This window comes from Canis aureus, chromosome 3, assembly GCF_053574225.1.
Source record: "Canis aureus isolate CA01 chromosome 3, VMU_Caureus_v.1.0, whole genome shotgun sequence".
Classification (NCBI taxonomy): domain Eukaryota; kingdom Metazoa; phylum Chordata; class Mammalia; order Carnivora; family Canidae; genus Canis; species Canis aureus.
Window position 1 is genome coordinate 53,451,571 of NC_135613.1, and position 19,360 is coordinate 53,470,930.

A 19,360-nucleotide genomic window follows, 5' to 3' on the forward strand; every position below is an offset into this window, starting at 1 on the left:
GGTTTCCCTAGGAGAGCTGCCTGCCACCTGCCGTGATCCACTTCTTCAGGACAGCTTCGGCTCACTTGAGCCTGGAGGCACCCGAGTTGTGTTTGTTCTGCTGGTGGTTATTGTAATCACCACAAGAGGAGTATTTACTGTCCCTTCTGTTTCAGGGGACTAATCATACTCCTGGCAATAATGACTCAAGCAAATCCCTGAGAGCTATTTTAAATCATACCCGTGGAAAGTCAACCTTGGAATGCCCTGGAAATACCTGGGAGTGGGATGAGATATAAGTGCTAGGGATGTGATGGGGGGGATCTGGGAGATGGTGGGGTAGCCTTGGCCTCTGACAGTGGGCCAAGCTGGCACATCAGGTGTGTTCTTTAAAGAGGTTTCAGACTTGGGGCACCTGCGTGGCTCAGTGGTTGAGCATCTGCCTTTGGCTCAGGTCAGTGATCCTGGGGTCCTGGGATCGAGTCCCACATCAGGCTCCCCGCAGGGAGCCTGCTTCTCCCTCTGCCTGTGTCTCTGCCTCTCTCTCTGTATCTCTCATCAATAAATAAAAAAAAAAGAGGTTTCAGACCTCTGATGTTCCCTCAGAAAGAGATGTGTGGTGAGAGTCTCTGGCAAATCCCAGACTCTCCTCGCCTCCACCCACAGGCACCCCTTCCTACAACTGCCCTCCAGTAGTGCTTGGTCTATGCACCTAACCCATCTACCAGGTGACACAAAGTAGCCCAATATCCCAAAAGGTGACTCTAGTTGAAATAACTAGAACAGAAGGACGATTGGTATTTAGAGGGCATGCAGTCTTTTGGGAAACCCCAAAATATCCTAAATGAAAAGTAGGTTACCAGAGGATCTGTATCCATCCTGTAACTACTATGAGCCATGAGTATATCTGACATAGTATCATATTTTTCTTTAAGAAGTGGATTTTTTTTTTTTGGTGATCTGGGTCCATTTTTAACCTTCACATTTGTTCTGGACATTACAATACCCACAGGAAGACACTCTAAGCCCGGTACCTGGCCCTAGGAACCACGTGCATTGCTATCTCAACACAAATGGAGTTTTTCTGTGTTTGGGCAAAGATAATTTTTTTTTCCTGTCTGCTACTATTTCTTGTGTTAGACACTTAGTATGCTAAGTAATTTACAAGTATCATGGCCCTGAAACCTCACAAAAATTCTGTGAGGTCATTTACATTTTATAGATTACACTCGGTTGCCCAAGATTTCACAGAAAGTAAGTGGCTGAACCTGGATTCAAATCCACGTGTAAAGGCTCCAAACACGGTGCCATTTTGCTAGAATGTGCAAATACGAACTCTTCTACAGCCATCAAAGTGAGATTGAGTTTCTAGGGGGAATCTTGGTTCTTTGGATTTACACACTGGTAATGAATGGCTGATACTTACGAGACAAATCTCACGCAATTTCTGATCTACAGGACCTGTCCTTACACCTGCCCCATGTGGCTCTAGGAAGGCTGTCCCCGACTCAGCCGAGAGCAACGCAGCCCTTCCTTGCCCTCGCCTTTCCCCAGCGATGGCAACCTTCTGGCTTCCCATTGCAGCCCTTCTCTCGTTCACCAAAAAAGCCACCATCCAATCAGTGCGTGTAACTCCGCAGAAGCCAGCCACACTGCTGGGGACACAGGAGACCTGGCGTTCAGGCAGGGAGTGCACTCCTGCTGGGGACCATCGTGCAGAGCCCTGCTTCCAGGCAATGAGTCATAACCCTCTAGAGAACATTGTAGGCTAGCGGTCCTCTGCTGTCTCACGCCTACTTTCCTGCCCAGGACCTTCCTAGAATAGTCCCTGCACACAGCCTCTTGCTGGGCTCTCCACTGAGTTCCAACCGGTTGGAATCCCAGAACTCTGATTCCTTCTCCCTGTTGGCAACTTGCTCGGTTCTTATCCATCCTGAAGACCAGCTGAAAGATGACCCCCCTCCCTGCAGCCTTCGCCAACCCCTCAGCTGCCAGCGATCGTCCCCACTGTGAACTTTCCTACACTCTGTAGTTTCTTGGGGGTGGGGGGTGGGGCTTTACTGCTTTCTACGTTGTGTTATCCAAGACACAGGTACACGCCTAGTATCTTATAACACACTGGGTCCTCGTGATGGCAAGCAATAGACCATTCATCTTCATATCTCCCAAGTTAACAAACATAGAGCTTTCACTCAATAACCATCTACTGGATGGATGAATGGGTCCACTGTGCTGGGCACCCAGGGAGATGTGAAGGCAGATCTGACACTAAGACAACCTTAGTTGTGGACAGTAGGTGCCCAATAAATGTTTCCGAATGAGATAATACATGTATGATTGCAGAGGGTACACAAAATATCTGGAAGATTTTCATAGAGTATAATTAGGGAAGGCTTCATAAGGAAGGTACATCTTAAACAGGTTCTAAAAGAGATGTGATTTTGGACTGGGAGGATGGAAAATCAGAGAAAGGCACTTCTTGCATGTAAAGGAGGGTTGAGGTCAATCAGTGGGGGAGGGGCTGGCAGCACAGATGGTTCAGATCAGACGGAGAATGAGCGCTGGGGAAGGCAGCGATACAGGTGGCTGGAATGAGATTAGGGCAGTTTTTACATTTATTAAAAAAAGATTTTACTTATTTATTCACGAGAGACAGAGAGAGGCAGAGACACAGGCAGAGGGAGAAGCAGGCTCCCTGTGGGGAACCCGATGTGGGACTCGATCCCAGAAGCCCAGGATCACACCCTGAGCCAAAGGCAGATAGACGCTCACCCACTGAGTCCAAGGCAGATGCTCAACCACTGAGCCACCCAGGTGCCCCAGGTCAGGACAGTTTTTAATGGCAGATGGGAGACTCCCTGAAAAGCTGTTGATTCCCAGACAGGAGGGTGAGATGACAAAAGCTTTATTTCCTAAGGACTGATCAGTGGGGAAGACTAGAAAGAAAACCAGTTTGGACATGTTGGGTGCTAAAGTTGGCATCCCCTCGAAATGCACTTGTTGGATTCCTACCCCCCAGTGTGATGGTACATAAAGGAGGGACCTTTGGAAGGCGATGAGGTCATGAGGGTGGACCCTCATAAATGAGATTAGTGACTCACTAAAGGAGACCCCAGGGAGCCCATAGCCCACTTTCTGTCAGGTGACAGACAAGGAGAAGTTGGCAACCTGCACCCAGGGAGGGGGCTCACACCAGGACCCGACTGTGCTTTCGGTGGTCTTGCACTCCCAGCCTCCAGAGCCGTGAGAAGCAAATCTCTGCTGTTTGTAAGCCACTTGGTCGATGGCACTTAATTACAGCCAAGGGACTAAGGAACGTACTGTGGAAATGCAGGTGGGAAGTCAGGGAAGCTGAACCATCTCTCAGATTCCTTGCAAACTGAGGTGTCCACAATTTACGGTGCTCATGTTTCATGAGCAAAGAGGGCCACGTAGAAGATGTAAGGAGGGGCGGTAAATACTTGATCCCATTTCTTCATTGGGGGACTCCTTCCTGCTGGCACTTGGCCTCCACGCCTCAAGGAGAGAAGACAGCTCTGCTGAGATGACAACTACAACCCAAAATGCTGTCTCTCATGCAATCTCTTGGATCCCTAAGAGGGTGCCCCGGGGCTCTAAGCAAAAGGCGAGGAAGAGATGCTGCGTCCTGTCCTCTGCTTCTTCCAGAAAGGCCAGTCACCTGTACCAACACACCCATTTGCAGGTACTGCATGCCCAGTGGAGTATTAATCCCTCTGATAGTTCAGATAATACCCTGGAAATTACTGTGGGCTGACAGTTGGGATATATGTGCCATGGGGAAGGGGAGAGGGAAGAACTTGCATTATCCCCCTTTCAGAGACGAGAAAACCGAGGCGCAGGGCAGTGCCTTGCCTACTGGCCAAGACAAAGGCTGGTGAACCCACACCTCTGGCTGTACCGCCACCGTCTTAACCCTCACTAACCAGATATGAGCTGCTGCTTGTTCACTGGTGCTTCACGGCCGATCTTGTCACCGGCACATGCTACTCACATCAGTTACTAAGACAACTGAAAAGGCTTCGCTGGTCTCCTGGGAATCCTGACCGTACGAAGAACGCAGTCAAATAACAGCCACCAGCTGATATACCCCCAGGGGGGTAGAAAGGATAATTAATAAATTCCCCACCTGGCGTCCAATTCCACCGTGAAGCAGGTTCCCTTGTTAGGCTGAGAAAAGTCTGCCGTCATCAGAGTTCAGCTCCCTTGCCATGAAAAGCATCCTCGCTTTGTTTGCGAGAAATCCTCACATGGCTTCTTTGCCTCCTGAGTATGGGAAGCCTTCAGCAAAGAACATCTTAAATAAATGACTGGCCTTGACAACAGACACGCCAGGGATGGGGCTGGACCTTCTACTACGGTGTGCTGAGACGTCCCGTCAAGTGTGATAAAGCAGGAGGGCCTGAAGGCAGCTGTGTACTTGCGTGCTCAGTTACAGGCTCCTGAAATCTCTAGGAGCATCTCCGTCTCCCCTCTGAAAACGGCTCAGGTTGTGACTGCCTCTAATTCTCTAAAAACTATACAATGGATGCATGCAATTGTTGGAAGGTGAGAAAATAAAAAAGAATGAAAGAAAGACGTGTATTTTTACCCCCTCCAGAAAAAAATGGGATAATGCTGCATAAGCTGTCCTGATTTTGCACGGATACAGTACTGTGACTATTTGTCAAAGTCAATCACCAAGGCTTCTGTGCTGATCCTAAATGGTAGCTGAGCACTCAGCCATACAGAGGTGTCATTATTGTCATTGGTAAACTTGTTTCGTTAACCACTTTCCTGTGGTCAGATATTAAAGTTAATTCCACTTCAATGGTTTTAATTTTTTTTTAAGATTTTATTTCTTTGCTCATGGGAGACACAAAGAGAGTCAGAGACACAGGCAGAGGGAGAAGCACACTCCCTTCGGGGAGCCCGATGCAGGACTTGATCCCCAGACACTCAACCCCTGAGCCCACAGGTGCCTCTGAATATTGTATTTTTTAAGTAATTTCTATACCTAATGTGGGGCTCAAACTCACAACCCCGGGATCAAGAGTCGCATGCTCCATGACTGGGCCCGCCAGGTGCCCCACACCCTCTGATTTTTTTTTTTTAATCATTTGTATTTTCATTTCATTTTTTTCAACTCACATCAAATTCTAATGTAGTCAAGCTTATCTGTATTTTTCCTCTACAGTTTTGTCTCTCTGGCAACTTATTAACTTAACCATTGGGAAAGCAGTCGTTGAGCAAGACCCTGGGCCCCGGTGCTTGGACATGCTCAAGATGGACACAAATATCGTGTCTCCTGTTCTTTTAGGGTTTCACTTCTGGCATTTTAATCTTCACTATACATGGAATATAGTGTGTTATGTCACGAGATAAGAATTTAATTTATTTTAAAGTAGTTCACTATTGAGCCTAATGCAGGCTTTCCTCACTTTTATGCAAATACATCTTAATCCTATCCCCGAATAAATTACCCACCAAGGAAGCTGAGGAGTTTGGCAGCGGCTAAGCACACAGACTATTTAGATCAACGATAGTGAGGAAGGGCTGCCCTGCGAGAGGTCTGTAGGGTGAACTCACAGCCAGAAATGATGCCATGGTTTCCAAGTGGTTTGATACAAGGAGGCGAAATCAAGGTTTTGACTGGGGATCTAGCCTACAAAATATCAAGCAACAGAAGAATAGGAAAGAAAAGGACAGCTGAGCTAGATCAGGTAAGGCAGGTCCCCACCAGGCTGCTGGCAGTGGGTTCTGTGGCCTGAGGGCATCTCCTTGGGATTTGGACCCCAGCTGGGTGCTTCTGAAAGTCCCTGCCCTGCCCCCAGATTCTCCCCCTGTGCATCTAAGTGCAGAATGTTCTTTACTCTCACCCCTGTGCCCCCCAACAACTGTCTATGTCTCGGTGCTTTCCCTGTCGACCCCAAATCATCACACATGCGAATCCATGCTGCTTTTTCTGGTACCGCTCACACGTCCAAATCATTACATTTTTCTTTTAAATCGCTAAAGATCTAGCAGCGCAAATGTCCATCTGCTTTTTCACATGTGTAGGTATGTACATGGTAAGTCTCATGTGTTACTAGTATTTCCTAAAATGAACAAATTTAGATTTTAGCTTAGAATTGCATTATTATATTTATAGATTAACTTAGAGGGTAATTGAAAATCTTCCCATTCAGGGACATGGTCTATAGACCCATCCCCCTTTATTTAAATCCTTTATTATGCGCCTTAGTAAATATTTGTTGTCTTCTTTGTAAGATTCTATTTTTATATAATAACATCTATTTACAATAATTTTTTTTTTGTGACAGTGGCTCGAAGTGCCTGGTTTTGGGAAATACTATCAAGTGGCTAAAAATAACTTAGGGAGTGTTATGACTTACCAAAAAACACTGTGGAAGTAACTCCCTGGGACTTCATCATATTTAAATTTTTTTTAAAGTTCTGCACCTTAAAAACCAAATGAAACAAACTGATCAACCAGCAATTTATAGTTACCAAATAAACCTAGAAGCTTGCAGAGAGATCTGGCAACTAGATCAGATAAAGTGGTCCAATTTGAGGGTGCAAGTAACCCAGGGATGCTTATATCCCGAATGACAGCAGGCACCCACCTGTCTTTCTAAATGCGGGCAACTGCCCTGATGTTTCACCTCAGGCTCCTTTTTAGTTAGAGTCTGGTGATGATTCCTCATTGTACAGCTGAGTTTTACAAAGAATTTAGAATCGGCTCATTCAGAAAAAGCGTTTGCTTCCAGGGCTGCGTGGGGACCACTCTGCAAGATGGGCTCTGCTTCTCACTAGCTGCTTGATCTTCATGAGCGCTCCAGGTGAGATTCCACCTGCCTGGACCAGGGGGAAAGTGAATCCCATCTTCCAGGAGGGCAGCTCTTTACCACCCCATGTTACAGACCTATCCCTTTCCTGGACATTTTACCCAAAGGCTAAGCCAGCTTCTCACTTGAGCAGCCGTAGTAGATTTGAGTTTCCCAGGCCAACGATTCATATGAAGAATGGTGGATGCTACTCTTGGCCAGTCCATCATGACCTCTGGAATGTGTCTTCCTGTTCTGTGAGGAAATCCATACAGAAAACTAATAGACTACATATGAATTTGATGGGCTTATGGGCAGAAATCAGTTAAGTGTCAGGCCTTGGGGTTTCACACAAAGTCTTGGTTCAGATGGAAATATAAAAACCGTACTGTAATATTACTATAGGAGTCAGTAAAAAAATCTCCAGTTAAGTTGGTTTGAATTTTGTCCTGTTACTACTCTGAGTCTATAGCTAGATCACCTGTACACATGTATTTTCACCCATACAGGGATGAGAAGGATGATCATCCTTTTTATACTGAATACATTTTTTACACTGTTTATCTATTAGATTATTAAATTAGGAATTGCCTGATGGGAAAATTGGTCTTTTAAAGGTACTTTGCCGGAAAGAATGACAGAGGTCCAGAGTTGGCAAACGATGGTCTGCGGGCCAAATCTGACCCGCTACTTCTTTCAGAAATAAAGTTTTATGAGAATGCAGCCACATTACTCACGTATATATTATCTATGCCTCTTTCATGCTGGAATGGTAAACTTGAGTAGTTGTAAGAGACGACAAAAGGCCTGCAAAACCTAAATATTAACTCTTTGGCCCTTTACAAAAAATATTTACCAACCCCTGACATAAGTCACCTTCTAATGTTATTATTTTTGGCAGGTTGTTCCTAATCCTTATCCATTTTACCTAAATCTCATGTAAATTATCTTTTTAAAAAAGATTTTATTTATTTATTTGAGAGAGTGAGTGAGGGGAGGAGCAGAGGGAGAGAGATAGAATCTCCAGCTGATTCCCTGCTGAGCTCAGAGCCCACCTCAGGGCTTGATCTGATCACCCTAGGATCATGACCTGAACCTAAATCAAGAGTCCGACACTCAACCGACTTCACCACCCAGGCCCCTCAGACGAATTTATCTTATTCATTTTCTGAATTGTTTATCTCTGAAAAGTACCATGATGTGGCAATGTTCAAACCAGAAACTCTGTGTTGAGAGTTTTACTTTGCCTGGGGCGAGGACGTGGCTGAATGTGCTCCCAAAACTTTGCAGGCTGAAATGGCCTCTTCCCCTGCTATGTGAGATACAAGCATGATGCTCTGGCCGCCCACCCCTGTACCTGCGTGGAACAGGTGGAAAACAAGGATGTCCCTGGGGACAGTCTGTGGGCACATCTTTGACTCAGGGCTGTTATAAACGAGGCTAGCATCCTTGCCAGGATCCCAAGTTTTCACAAGAAGATGCAAACTTTTGGATGCATTGCCTATTACATGATGCCGAGTAACTGCACTGCCAGAAGTAGTAGTCTCTCACTACCATGCAATATTTATCAATAGTTTGCTTGAAAGAAACCATGTCCGGGGAGAGTTGGAGGGAAAATATATGAGCCATCGACTCATCCTGGTGTTTGAAACCGCATCTGGGCCGAATCAGCAGACAGCAGGGAGTTCACGGCACAGTGTCATGCTGCGGCCACATACGTTTACTGACAGCAGCTCAGCTCTGATACCCTCCGTCTACTGAAGGTGGTTACGTGAATCAGCCCCGTGAAACCCATCATTTAAGATAATCTCGTTTATTACATCACAACATGCCCTTGCAGGAAAACACTGGGAGAATTTAGCTTGATCCTGACACCAATAAGCATATCTCTCTTGGCTGATGGACATAATTCTATCCTACAGACATTCTGAATTGCATGCCCCGGAAGATTCTGTTTCTCTGGCTGGCTGCTGGGATGACCAGATCAAACATGTAGGCAGTTCACACTGTATGGTTTACCCTCGTTCCTGCCTTTACTCGTCCCCTGCTTTTGTCTTACTTTCTCTGACATTCTCTTACTTCCCATTTCTGCTTTTGCAACACTCAATTCCCTCTGAGACAAGGTAAACAATATGTAGAGAACAAAAATCCAAGGAAAGTAGTTATGGCACAAACCTGCTGGTCTTTGCATGTGTTAGACATGAGAGAACCTTCCACCTCTCATTCCAAGGTTACTTTGCAAGACAGTGATTTTTTTTGAATATTATTTATTTATTCATTAGAGACACACACAGAGAGGCAGAGACACAGGCAGAGGGAGAAGCAGGCTCTCTGCGGGGAGCCTGATGCAAGACTCGATCCCAGGACCCCAGGATCATGCCCTGAGCCAAAGGCAGATGCTCAACCACTGAACCACCCAGGTGCCCGCAAGATGGTGATTTAAAAGCAATAGAGAGCTAAACCATCTCTAACCCCTTTTCTTTTAAAAGGGGGACATGGTTGGAACTGGAGGGTATTATGCTGAGTGAAGTAAGTCAGTCGGAGAAGGACAATCATTATATGGTTTCACTCATCGGGGAATATAAAAAATAGTGAAAAGGATTATAGGGTAAAGGAGAGAAAATGGGTGGGAAAAATTAGAGAGGGTGACAAAACATGAGAGACTCCTAACCCTGGGCAACGAACAAGGGGTAGTGGAAGGGGAGGTGGGCGGGGGGTTGGGGTGACGGGGTGACAGGCCCTGAGGGGGGCATTTGACGGGATGAGCACTGGGTGTTATACCATATGTTGGCAAATTGAACTCCAATAAAAAAATATACAAAAAAGGGGAGAGAGTCAAAAACGAAATTCAGATCATAGAAGGAATGCTGCAAAGCACTAAAAAAATTAATGTAAAATAAAAACTGCCTATAAGCCCACTACCCAGAGAATTATCTTGTATCTTAAAATCTGTTACACTCATCTGTTGTCCAAAAAGTCTGTCTGCCTCTTTTTGTCTGTCTAGGACACTCTTTTTTAAAATTCTGGACCATATTAGCCTACAGAAGGAAAAGAAAAAAAAACAACTTGTCTTTCTAGAATACTTATTTTTCTGCCCCACTTTGCCACAGGCTACTGTCTGATGATTTCAACTGTTGCTATTTCATAACTGAAGAGAAAGGATCCCGTCTGTTTCTCAGGAGTTTGGGACCCTGTGAACCAAATGGCACAAGTGTGACCCCATCGTGTGTTCAAGCTGAAAGGTCTGCATATTCTTTTCAAAGGGTTCATGACTGGAGCTGCTTACTGGTACCACCACCACCACCACACACACACACACACACACACACACACACACACATCCAGTAAGTAACTGGTTGGAGAACAAAGCAGGTAAACTGGAGCCCACTTTAAATATCTAAGCATCCCGGGGCACCTGGGTTTTTCAGAGGTTGAGCATCTGCCTTGGGCTCAGGGCGTGATCCCGGGGTCCTGGGATCGAGTTCCGCATCGGGCTCCCCACGGGGAGCCTGCTTCTCCCTCTGCCTGTGTCTCTGCCTCTCTCTGTGTGTCTCTCATGAATAAATAAATAAAATCTGTATTAAAAAAATCTAAGCATCCCGCTTTCAAAGCAGGCGCGCACACAACATCACATGGCCATAATTAGCACAATTAGAGTCAGCCTGACCCTTAGCTGGTGGCCAAACTCCAAGCCACAATTTGGACTTCTTGCTCCAGCTCTGAGCAGGTGCCACCACCTCCCGCCATCCCCCATGGGTGCTAGGCACCTTTATCTCCCTAGCTCACAAGGGAGGCATCTGCCCGCTTCTGGAGCGATCCTTTGGCATTCTTATTCAGCTAGACCTGAAGTGTCTTGCCAGACTCCCTTTGCAGACTTGAAACCTCCTACAGACGACGGGAGGAATAAATTGCCAGAAATGAACACAGAGAAGCCACAACCCTTGTGCAGCGGCAGCAAATACAACCGGAGCAAACAGGATGCTTTTCTACCTTTTTGATCCTTCTTCTTTTTCTTTCTAATCTTGCAAACCTCCCTACTCAGTTCTAGAACGTGCCGATGCCCACCATCTGGGCTTGCTAACTGACAGGCTCAGTTGGTGGTGCCCAGAAAACTCATCATCTGACTTTTTTAGAGGCTCAGAGAGTGCTCAGCATCAATATCCTGGATGAAACCAGTGTAAACATGTGCTGAGAGGCTGTGTTTAAACGTTGGTAAGAATATTCGAAAGAAAGAAAGAAAGAAAGAAAGAAAGAAAGAAAGAAAGAAAGAAAGAAAGAAAGAAAGAAAGAAAATCCTGTTCAAGCAAAGGATACGACTTGTTTTGGAAAATGGCTCTGAAAACAGGGAATTTGAGGCAATCTGCGATCTCAAGGCATGTCTGGGAACTTGATAAGGCAAAGAAGCTTCTGGAAGCCTCTATGTAAAGCATTATGGCATGCAGTTCAGGATACAGAAGTCCTTGTTGCAAATACTCCACCGGAATGTGAGATCAGAAACACAGGCTGAATAATGTGAAATATGCCATCTACTAATGAGACAGATGCCATTTCTGATCTTGAGTTTTTTTTTTTTAATACTCAATGTAAAAGCCACATCTCTCTCTCTCTCTCTCACTCCCTCTTCGTTCCTCCTCTCCTATTCTCTTCAAAGAGACAAAAGACAAGCAAGGAGAGAAGAGCTAATGTCTGCCCACTTTCTCCATAACTACTTTTTAAAAAGCAGCCTTTGCAAGAAAGAATCACTACAAGTTTGTAGTCAGTAACTCAAATATCAGCTGCAAATATTTTTGAAGTCAGGCTGACAGAAGCCTCAAATCCCAAGAGGATTTTGCCTAAACTAAGAATGAGGATAAGGTGATGTGAGGGATTTGGGAAACAAAGATACCAAATCCATACTTGTTTTTTACTTTTTTAAACAAAAATCTTGCTTTAAAGCACACAATATATATTTAATTCTGATCCTTAAAAACCTGCTCTGAAGGGTAATATAATCCACCCATTCCTATCGCTTGAGCTCAGCAGACTATTAATAAATAATTCAATTTTTGTTAATAAAAATAGGGAAAATTCAGGGTTGCAAACTTCCAGAAGGTGACCAGAAAAGTCTTAATCTAAACCCAAGCTTTACAGCTAAGACATCGTGTCCCATGAGGACCTCGTACCCCAATCTGTCATCTAAGGATTTATCGAGTGTACCGTGCATGTCCCAGGTGGACCCTACCAGGGGGTCTCTAGAACACAGTGGTGAATCAAGGAGATGCAGAGCTTATACTCGTGGGATTTGGGATTTATTGACAGTGACAGATAAGAAGGAGTTAACAAACATAAATAATTACTAATGGTGACAAATTCTAAGAAGATAACGAGACATAAGGGATGGATGACAACAGAAGGTGGTGTTTATTTAGTTAGGCTGATCAAGGAAGGTGCGGCTCTCTGAGGAAGTGATATTTATGCAGCGGTCTTAAGGATGAGAAGGGCCAGCCATGGAAATGGACATGGGGTGAGGAGGAGGAAAGCGGAAGGAAGTATGTATGTTGTGTGTATGTATGTGTGTGTGTGTGTGTGTGTGTGTGCACAAAAGCCCTGAGGCAGGAAAGAGTCAAACCAACCTTAGTGCAAGCACAATTGAGAAGCTGAAATGACACCTGTGGCTAGAGCTCAGAGGTTGAGGGCAAGGAGCAGAGAGGCTTGAGATGAGGTTGGAGAAGAATCAGGCCTCCGGTGCGGTGAGAAGACTACTACCATAGCCCAGCTCAGAGAAGACGTCAACTGGTACCAACGAGGCAGGGGGCATGGGGACAAGTGGAACGATTCAAGATGCGAGTTTGAAGGGGAGATGAGGATTTGCTGATGCATTAGATATGGATGAGGAAGTGAGGCATGCCACTCCGATCTGAACAGCTTGACCTTCGCTGAGGTGGAGACGAATGGCAGATGCCATTCTAGTGTGCTCTTGTGAACTCATTGAGTGCGAGGTGCCTTCAGAACGCTGAGATGGTGATGTCAAGCAGGCAGTGGGGTTGACCGGTCTGGGGTTGAAGGGAAACACCGAGACGAGTTCCCCTGGAGAAAGGAGTGTATCCACTAGGAGAGAGAAGGTCCAGGGGACAACTGAGGAACCCTTGGCCTTCATCCCCAAATGCCAGGGCCTGACACTGAGGGGGCAATCAGGAGGAGAAAACAGGAGAGCGTGGTGTCATGGAAACCAGACAAGCAGGGCATCTCAGAGGGAGAGCTTCACGTCGCTGAAGCATGCAGCTCACTTCCTGAGAACTGCATCTGCAATCATGTATGTCAACATGACCTTGGCCAGAGCAGGTCAGGGAAGCAGCGCCAGTGTGGTTGTGAGTTGAGGACCTCACTGGAGATCAGAGTGCGGAGAGCGGGTGTGCACAACTATTACTCTTATGATTTGTAACTGCGGCGAATATGCATGACATACAACATGCCATCTTAACCATGTTCAAGAGCACTGTTCAGTGGCCAGATGTGCATTCATGGTGTTCTGTCACCACCCTCCATCCCTGGAGTCCTTTTTGTTTTCCCCAAACTGAAATTCTGTACCAAGTAAATAACTCTCCATTCCTTCCTCTGCCCCAGCCCCAGGCAACCACCTTTCTTCATTCTGTCTCTATGGATTTTACAGTGGGGCCACACAGTATTGGTCCTCTCGGGACTGGCTAATTTACTCAGCATAATATCCTCCAGGCTCAGCCATGTGGAAGCACCTGTCAAATGCCTTTTGTGGTCTGGGCATCTGGGTGGCTCAGTGGTTGAGTGCCTGCCTTCGGCTCAGGGTATGATCCTGGGGTCCTGGGATCAAGTCCCACATTAGGCTCCCTGCATGGAGTCTGCTTCTCCCTCTGTATATGTCTCTGTCTCTCTCTCTCTGCATCTCTCATGAATAAATAAATAAAATCTTATTTTTAAAAAAAGCTTTTGTGGTCTTCCATCAACAGACACTTGGTCGTGTCCCATCCTGGACTGTTAGGAATCACGCTGGGCACCCATGGTGCATAGACACCTGTTGAGCACAGTAACAGGGGTGGAAGCTGGGGAGGGGTGAGATGTGCAGTTAAGATGGGGTGTGTTTCATTGCGGTGGTGGCTGTTCCCCAAGCTGAGAGAAACCAGAGCATATCCGCATGCCACCAGCAGTGATTCACAGAAATGCTGAGCAGAAAGAGGGACATGGCAGGAGCAGGGGGGCGGAGGCAGGGGGGAGGAGTGACCAGGCTCTGTGACAATGCATGAGTGGGGAAGCTGGACTTGGGCTATTGGAAGTGGCTGGACCTTCCTCTGTTGAAGAGAAGGAAGAAGACTTGGCTCCGGATGCAGCCACTTTAGCAGCGTTGACAGCGGGAAGATAAGAAGTCTCCCTCGAATGGCTTCAAATTTCCCCCTGAAGTATCAAGCCAAGTTTATCAGTTGAGAGCCCAAAGATGGCGGGGGGGGGGGGGGGGGGTGAGGGGTGGGGGGTGGGGGGTGGGGAGGGGAGTTTAGAGGAGGGAGAAGGTAGCAAATGATCACCTTAAAGGAACATTTCTCCATCCTGGCTGTGTGTTAAGAGGCACCTGCAGAACCTGCAAGAGATTCACAGCCCTGCCCCCTGCCCTCGTGTGGTGGTTGTGACGTCCTGGGTCTCGGGTGGGTCCTGGGCTCTATAGTCTTGACCATAGTTTAGTTGAAAAGCGACATCGTTTTCAACCACAGTTTAGTTTACAGTTAGTATCACTAACCCTGTAGTTAGCTATAGTTTAGCTCCCTAGATGATTCTAATGTGCCCCCCAGGCAGAGGATGGCTGTTTCAGACTGGCAAAGAAAGCTTGTTAGTGAAAAATAATAGGATCGTTGGGGAGGTTGGACCCCAGTTTGAGATTTGTGATCATAAATTTTAAGTGAAATGAGCCCATACAGATTACAGTGTGTGTGTATTTGTGCGCATGTGTATTTCCTGACTCACCAAATCACAGCCCAGCAACCCTCTGTCTTCAGCCTGTTTCCCTTTAAAAAGTACTCACTTAAGAGCCCATCTCTTTCTCATTGTTGGCTTCTACCAATCATAGTGAGAGCTAATGTCATCATGTGCCAAAAACGCTGGCTCTCTCTTTCTCTCTCTCTCTCTTTTTTTTTTTTTTTTTATTCATGAGAGACACACAGAGAGAGGCAGAGACACAGGCAGAGGGCGAAGCAGACTCCCTGCGGGGATTCAATCCCAGGACCCCAGGATCATGACCTGAGCTGAAGGAAGACGCCCAAACACTGAGCCACCCAGGGGCCCCTAAACCCTGTTCTAAGCGTCTTCCATCTACTAATTCCTTCTGTCCTCACAATATCAACATCTCCATTTTACAAAGAGGTAAATGAGGCACAGAGATAAAATCGGTCACATAATTAATGTGTGACAATGGTCGAGGGTGGGGATTTCAGACCGTGAACTCTGGGCTTAGACTCCACGTTCTTGACCATGGACAGCACACGCCACCATAGTGTGCACATTCTAGACTGTGTACCTGCAGCCCTGGAAACAGAACAGAATCCTCAAGAATGAAGTTCAGGGGTGGGGAGGGACACCCATTCACAGGGTTGGAGGAAATACTTTGATAAACCCTCTGGCAAGGAGGAGACCCCACGGAGTGCAGGGGCATGACGGTCAATGAAGGGTGGATCTGGGGGCTGCTGGGATTGGGGTGCATGGCCATTGAGGTGAGTCAGGATGCATGCCTAAGGGTGGAGCTGAAATTCTCAGCATATTATAGGAGGAGGGTATAAAGAGGAGCCAGGGGAGCTGGTGTGGGTCAGGGGAGCTTTGGCACACAGCTAGGTCTGAGGTGGACTTTGAAACCTTACTTTGCACATCCCCATGGAATAGGACACTGCCTGCCCCAAGGTCATTGGTGTAGGCGGATCATTTTGGGGGAAGGTGGACCAGAGGCTGCTGTCTACAGCAAGATTGAAAGGGTGGAAAGCACACTAAAGGTAAAGGCAGTTGTGTCTGGTTTATAGCGCTAGGGTGCAGGCTACATCGTCAATCATCTTATGGCTACCTACACAGTGAAACTCACTAAATACAGAATTACCTCCTCAATCCTCCATACCAGTTTCTCCTTCTGGCTTCTAGACTTTTGTCAGGAGTAGCAGGTTTCCCAAACTCAAAGACTGGGGACATCTCAGCACTGTTTTTGAGGGTAATGCCTTCACCGGAAGGTGTTGAGTTTGGGTTGGTCTTGGCCGTACCACAAGTGGAGATTTTTATCATCAAGTACGAAAGTTTAGAACAAGCATCAGACCAAGAACCTTTTAACACCCTCTTTTAGACACAGAGACTAGCCCTTGGCTGGGAATAATCCCAGTGATGTCTTTCCTGAGACATTTGACCAACAAGCATGGGCAGGTACCAGGAGCCACCATTTTGATAGGTTTAGTGGTAGGATGCAGGCTTCCCACCAGCTCCCTTGAGCAGATTTTCAAATATTGAGGAATTTTGCAAGCTGGTTGTTCAGCCACAGGTAGTTGGACAGCTATCATAATGGGAATATTTACACCAGCAAATGTGAATATCAGGGCTCTCTCTCCATGGTATCCCCCCTCCAACTCCCCAAGCCAGTTCACCAGCATATCCCTGAATACCTGGTTGGGATAAACCACTGTTACCTTCATCTGGAACCTAATCTTATTCCATCCCCATGAATGAGCTCACAGGAGGTTGACTGTTGTCTAGGGTCATTGGCTGGTGAGTAGCAGAACTGGAACCGGGGCCTAGAGTCTTAAACTGGAGATCTGAAGATGGTGTGGAATTAGACCCTGAGGTACTCTACAAGGAATCTTGGCATCTGCTGCCGACACCTGGGCTGGTGGGGCAGATACTTCCAGAGTTTTTCATCAGAGATCGTTACAGTAAAGGTTGAGGCCTCACTTCTGAGACAGTGCGATGCTTAAGAAAATGCTCAGCTTATAAAAAGATTCGGAATTATCAGTGGGGAATCCTAGAGGAAATGATGGGGTACTTACAAGCATCTTCATGCTAACGACTGAGATGATGTCGTAATACTTAAAAATCCATATTTGGAGAGAATCCCTGGCACTCCCCTGAGCTCTCTCAGTTGGAGAGATGAAAGATTACACAGAGAGCTCTGGACAAGGGGAGTTTCAAAGCATACAGTCAGAACATAAGTCTCTGTGTCATGAAGAATTGGAAGGAAATAGGATCTTCCTCATAGACCAGGAGCTCCTGACTAAGGGCAATGCAATGGAAGCTTCATCAATGGAGACTTCTTTGCTGAGCTGATGCATGTACCCCCCAGCTCCTGGGATGGTTTCTCTGGTCGGGATCTGGACCCCTGATGTTAGGGAAATGCTGGGGCGAAGGCAGCCTTTAGCCAATGTCTGAATGACAAGATGTATACCACGCCCATCCCTGTGTCTCAAGGTATGATCAACACTCCACACTCTGTGCTCCCGGGTTCTCTGTGGGGCCAGATGGAGGCCCTTCTCCAGCTGAGCCCATACCCTTGCTCAGCTTTCTTCCCCTGTCCTGGTCTCCTTCCTTACCTCCTTTCCCTTGAAAAACAAAACAAAACAAAACAAAACAAAACAAAAAAATGTCTCCCAAGAAAACTCTTGACCCAAGAATCCCATCTCAGCCTCAGCTTCTAAGGAACTCAACCTAAGGTGAGAAATTCTACTGTGGCATCCAAGAAATGCAGAGTCTTAGTGGTTATGGGAAGTACCTTTTAAGGGTTTTCCTGGCAATATCACACCCCCCTTCCCCTTGACATACAAGTAGAAGGATTTGAGGGAATTCCGGGTCTTCCTGCTGACTTCACAGTCCCTAGTGGAGACACCACCACCCTCCGCAGTCTCTAAAGAGGTCCATAGAGATCCATGTGCCACCTTCGCAGCTCCCTGTGCCACCTTCGCAGCCCCCTGTGCTACCTGAAGGACCAGCCCTCCTTCATCTCGGCAACCCCCCCCCCACCACCACCAAAAGCGCAGAGCCAAGGACGTGGGTGCACACTGTTCATTTAGGGGATAGCCTCTAGGATCGAGGTAAGGAAGGGAAACAAACCTTGTATTTAGGGATGTGTGCATGGAGGCTGCAGGACATGTGCTACGCACAGGGCCCTCCTGAGAAATGTGCAGGGTCCTCCGGGCCTCGTGCATGGAGGCAAGAGCTGCCAGAGCACTCGTGAGCTGGCTCTCGTCCCACACTGGCTGACTGTGAGCCCTGGGGGCTGACCTCTCTTGTGTCTCTGGGCATTGGCCACATCCCATAAGACGTTTATGTAAAGCCCAAAGATGCACATGGGATGGATGCTGTCCTTATAAGGGAGTCTGAGGTCGCACAGAACCATCCCAAGAGCTGAGGCTGAGCAGCTGGACCTGGAGGCAGAGACGGGCCAAGCAAGCAGAGAGGTCTGCCCTGGGCACTCACTCCATCATCTAAAAGCTTCTTAAAAAACAATTCCTTGGGGCACCTGGGTGGCTCAGTGGTTGAGCATCTGCCTTCAACTCAGGTCGTGATTCTGGGGTCCCCGCATCAGGATCCCTAGAGGGAGTCTGCTTCTCCCTCTGCCTGTGTCTCTGCCTCTCTCTGTTGTGTCTTTCATGAATAAATAAATAAAACCTTAAAAAAACAATAATTTGCGTCTCTTGGTTCCCGGGGCAGTGTTCTGCTTACTGCACCCCAAAGCCTTCATCCTTGTGCCTCTGGCTTATCTGCATATCCAGGACTGGACTGGATGTTACCAGCGGAGAAGCAGCGTCTGTGTCTGGTTAAAGCAGGAGTCTGGTCTATGCTCCGCACCTGCATGGTGCTCTGCATGCCGAAGGTGCTCGGGATGGGCTTATGAATTTACAATCAATGAGGGGATCGTGCACTAGAGTGTTAGATTGCATCATTTTGCTGTCTTGTGACCTAATTTTACACAGCTCTGAAAGTTTAAGTAACATTGGGCTCAACGATAACAAGCATGACAGTGCTAACGGAACATTTACCAGAACCTTCGCAGAGCACCAAGGCTGGTTTCTAAGTGCTGTTGGTGCACTATCTCATTTCATACTCCGGGCCCTAGAAGAAGGCGTGAGGGTTGGGGGATGGTGGGCTCTTCCGCCATTTAACAGATGACAATACCGAGGCCCGAGGCAGGAAATGAACTTGTCTGAGGTGACGTGTTTTTAGAAGATGGCAGAACTGGGGCAGGAAATTCTGGCAGAATGTTCTAGAACCTGACCCTTAGCACCAACTCCAGCAATGACAAGCATGATAATGCCTGCTATGTGGGGTGCTGTTTGCAGGGGCCAGGCCCTCTGCTTAGTGCATCCTAGCACACCAGCTAGATCCTGCTATCTGCACTCAGTTGGGAGATAGAAAGTATTCATCCCAACCCAAGGTGGCTGGTAAGCTGTGGGATCTGGTTTCAACTCTGGTTGAAACCTCCATCTCCTAAATGTCTGTACTGTTTCTACTCTGGTCCATATGTGAAAACAGGGGTCCCCGTTGGACACATTCTGAACCTCTGTACAGGAACCAGGCAGGCTGAGCAAGGATTATAC

At 47.0% G+C, this 19,360-nt stretch overlaps 1 protein-coding gene across 2 annotated transcripts in view; it reads right to left on the bottom strand.

The window, feature by feature from the left end:
* Positions 1-19,360, bottom strand: part of SHISA6 (shisa family member 6) — a 277,698-nt gene that overhangs the window by 21,755 nt on the left and 236,583 nt on the right. The gene's annotated exons all lie outside the window — the stretch shown is intronic.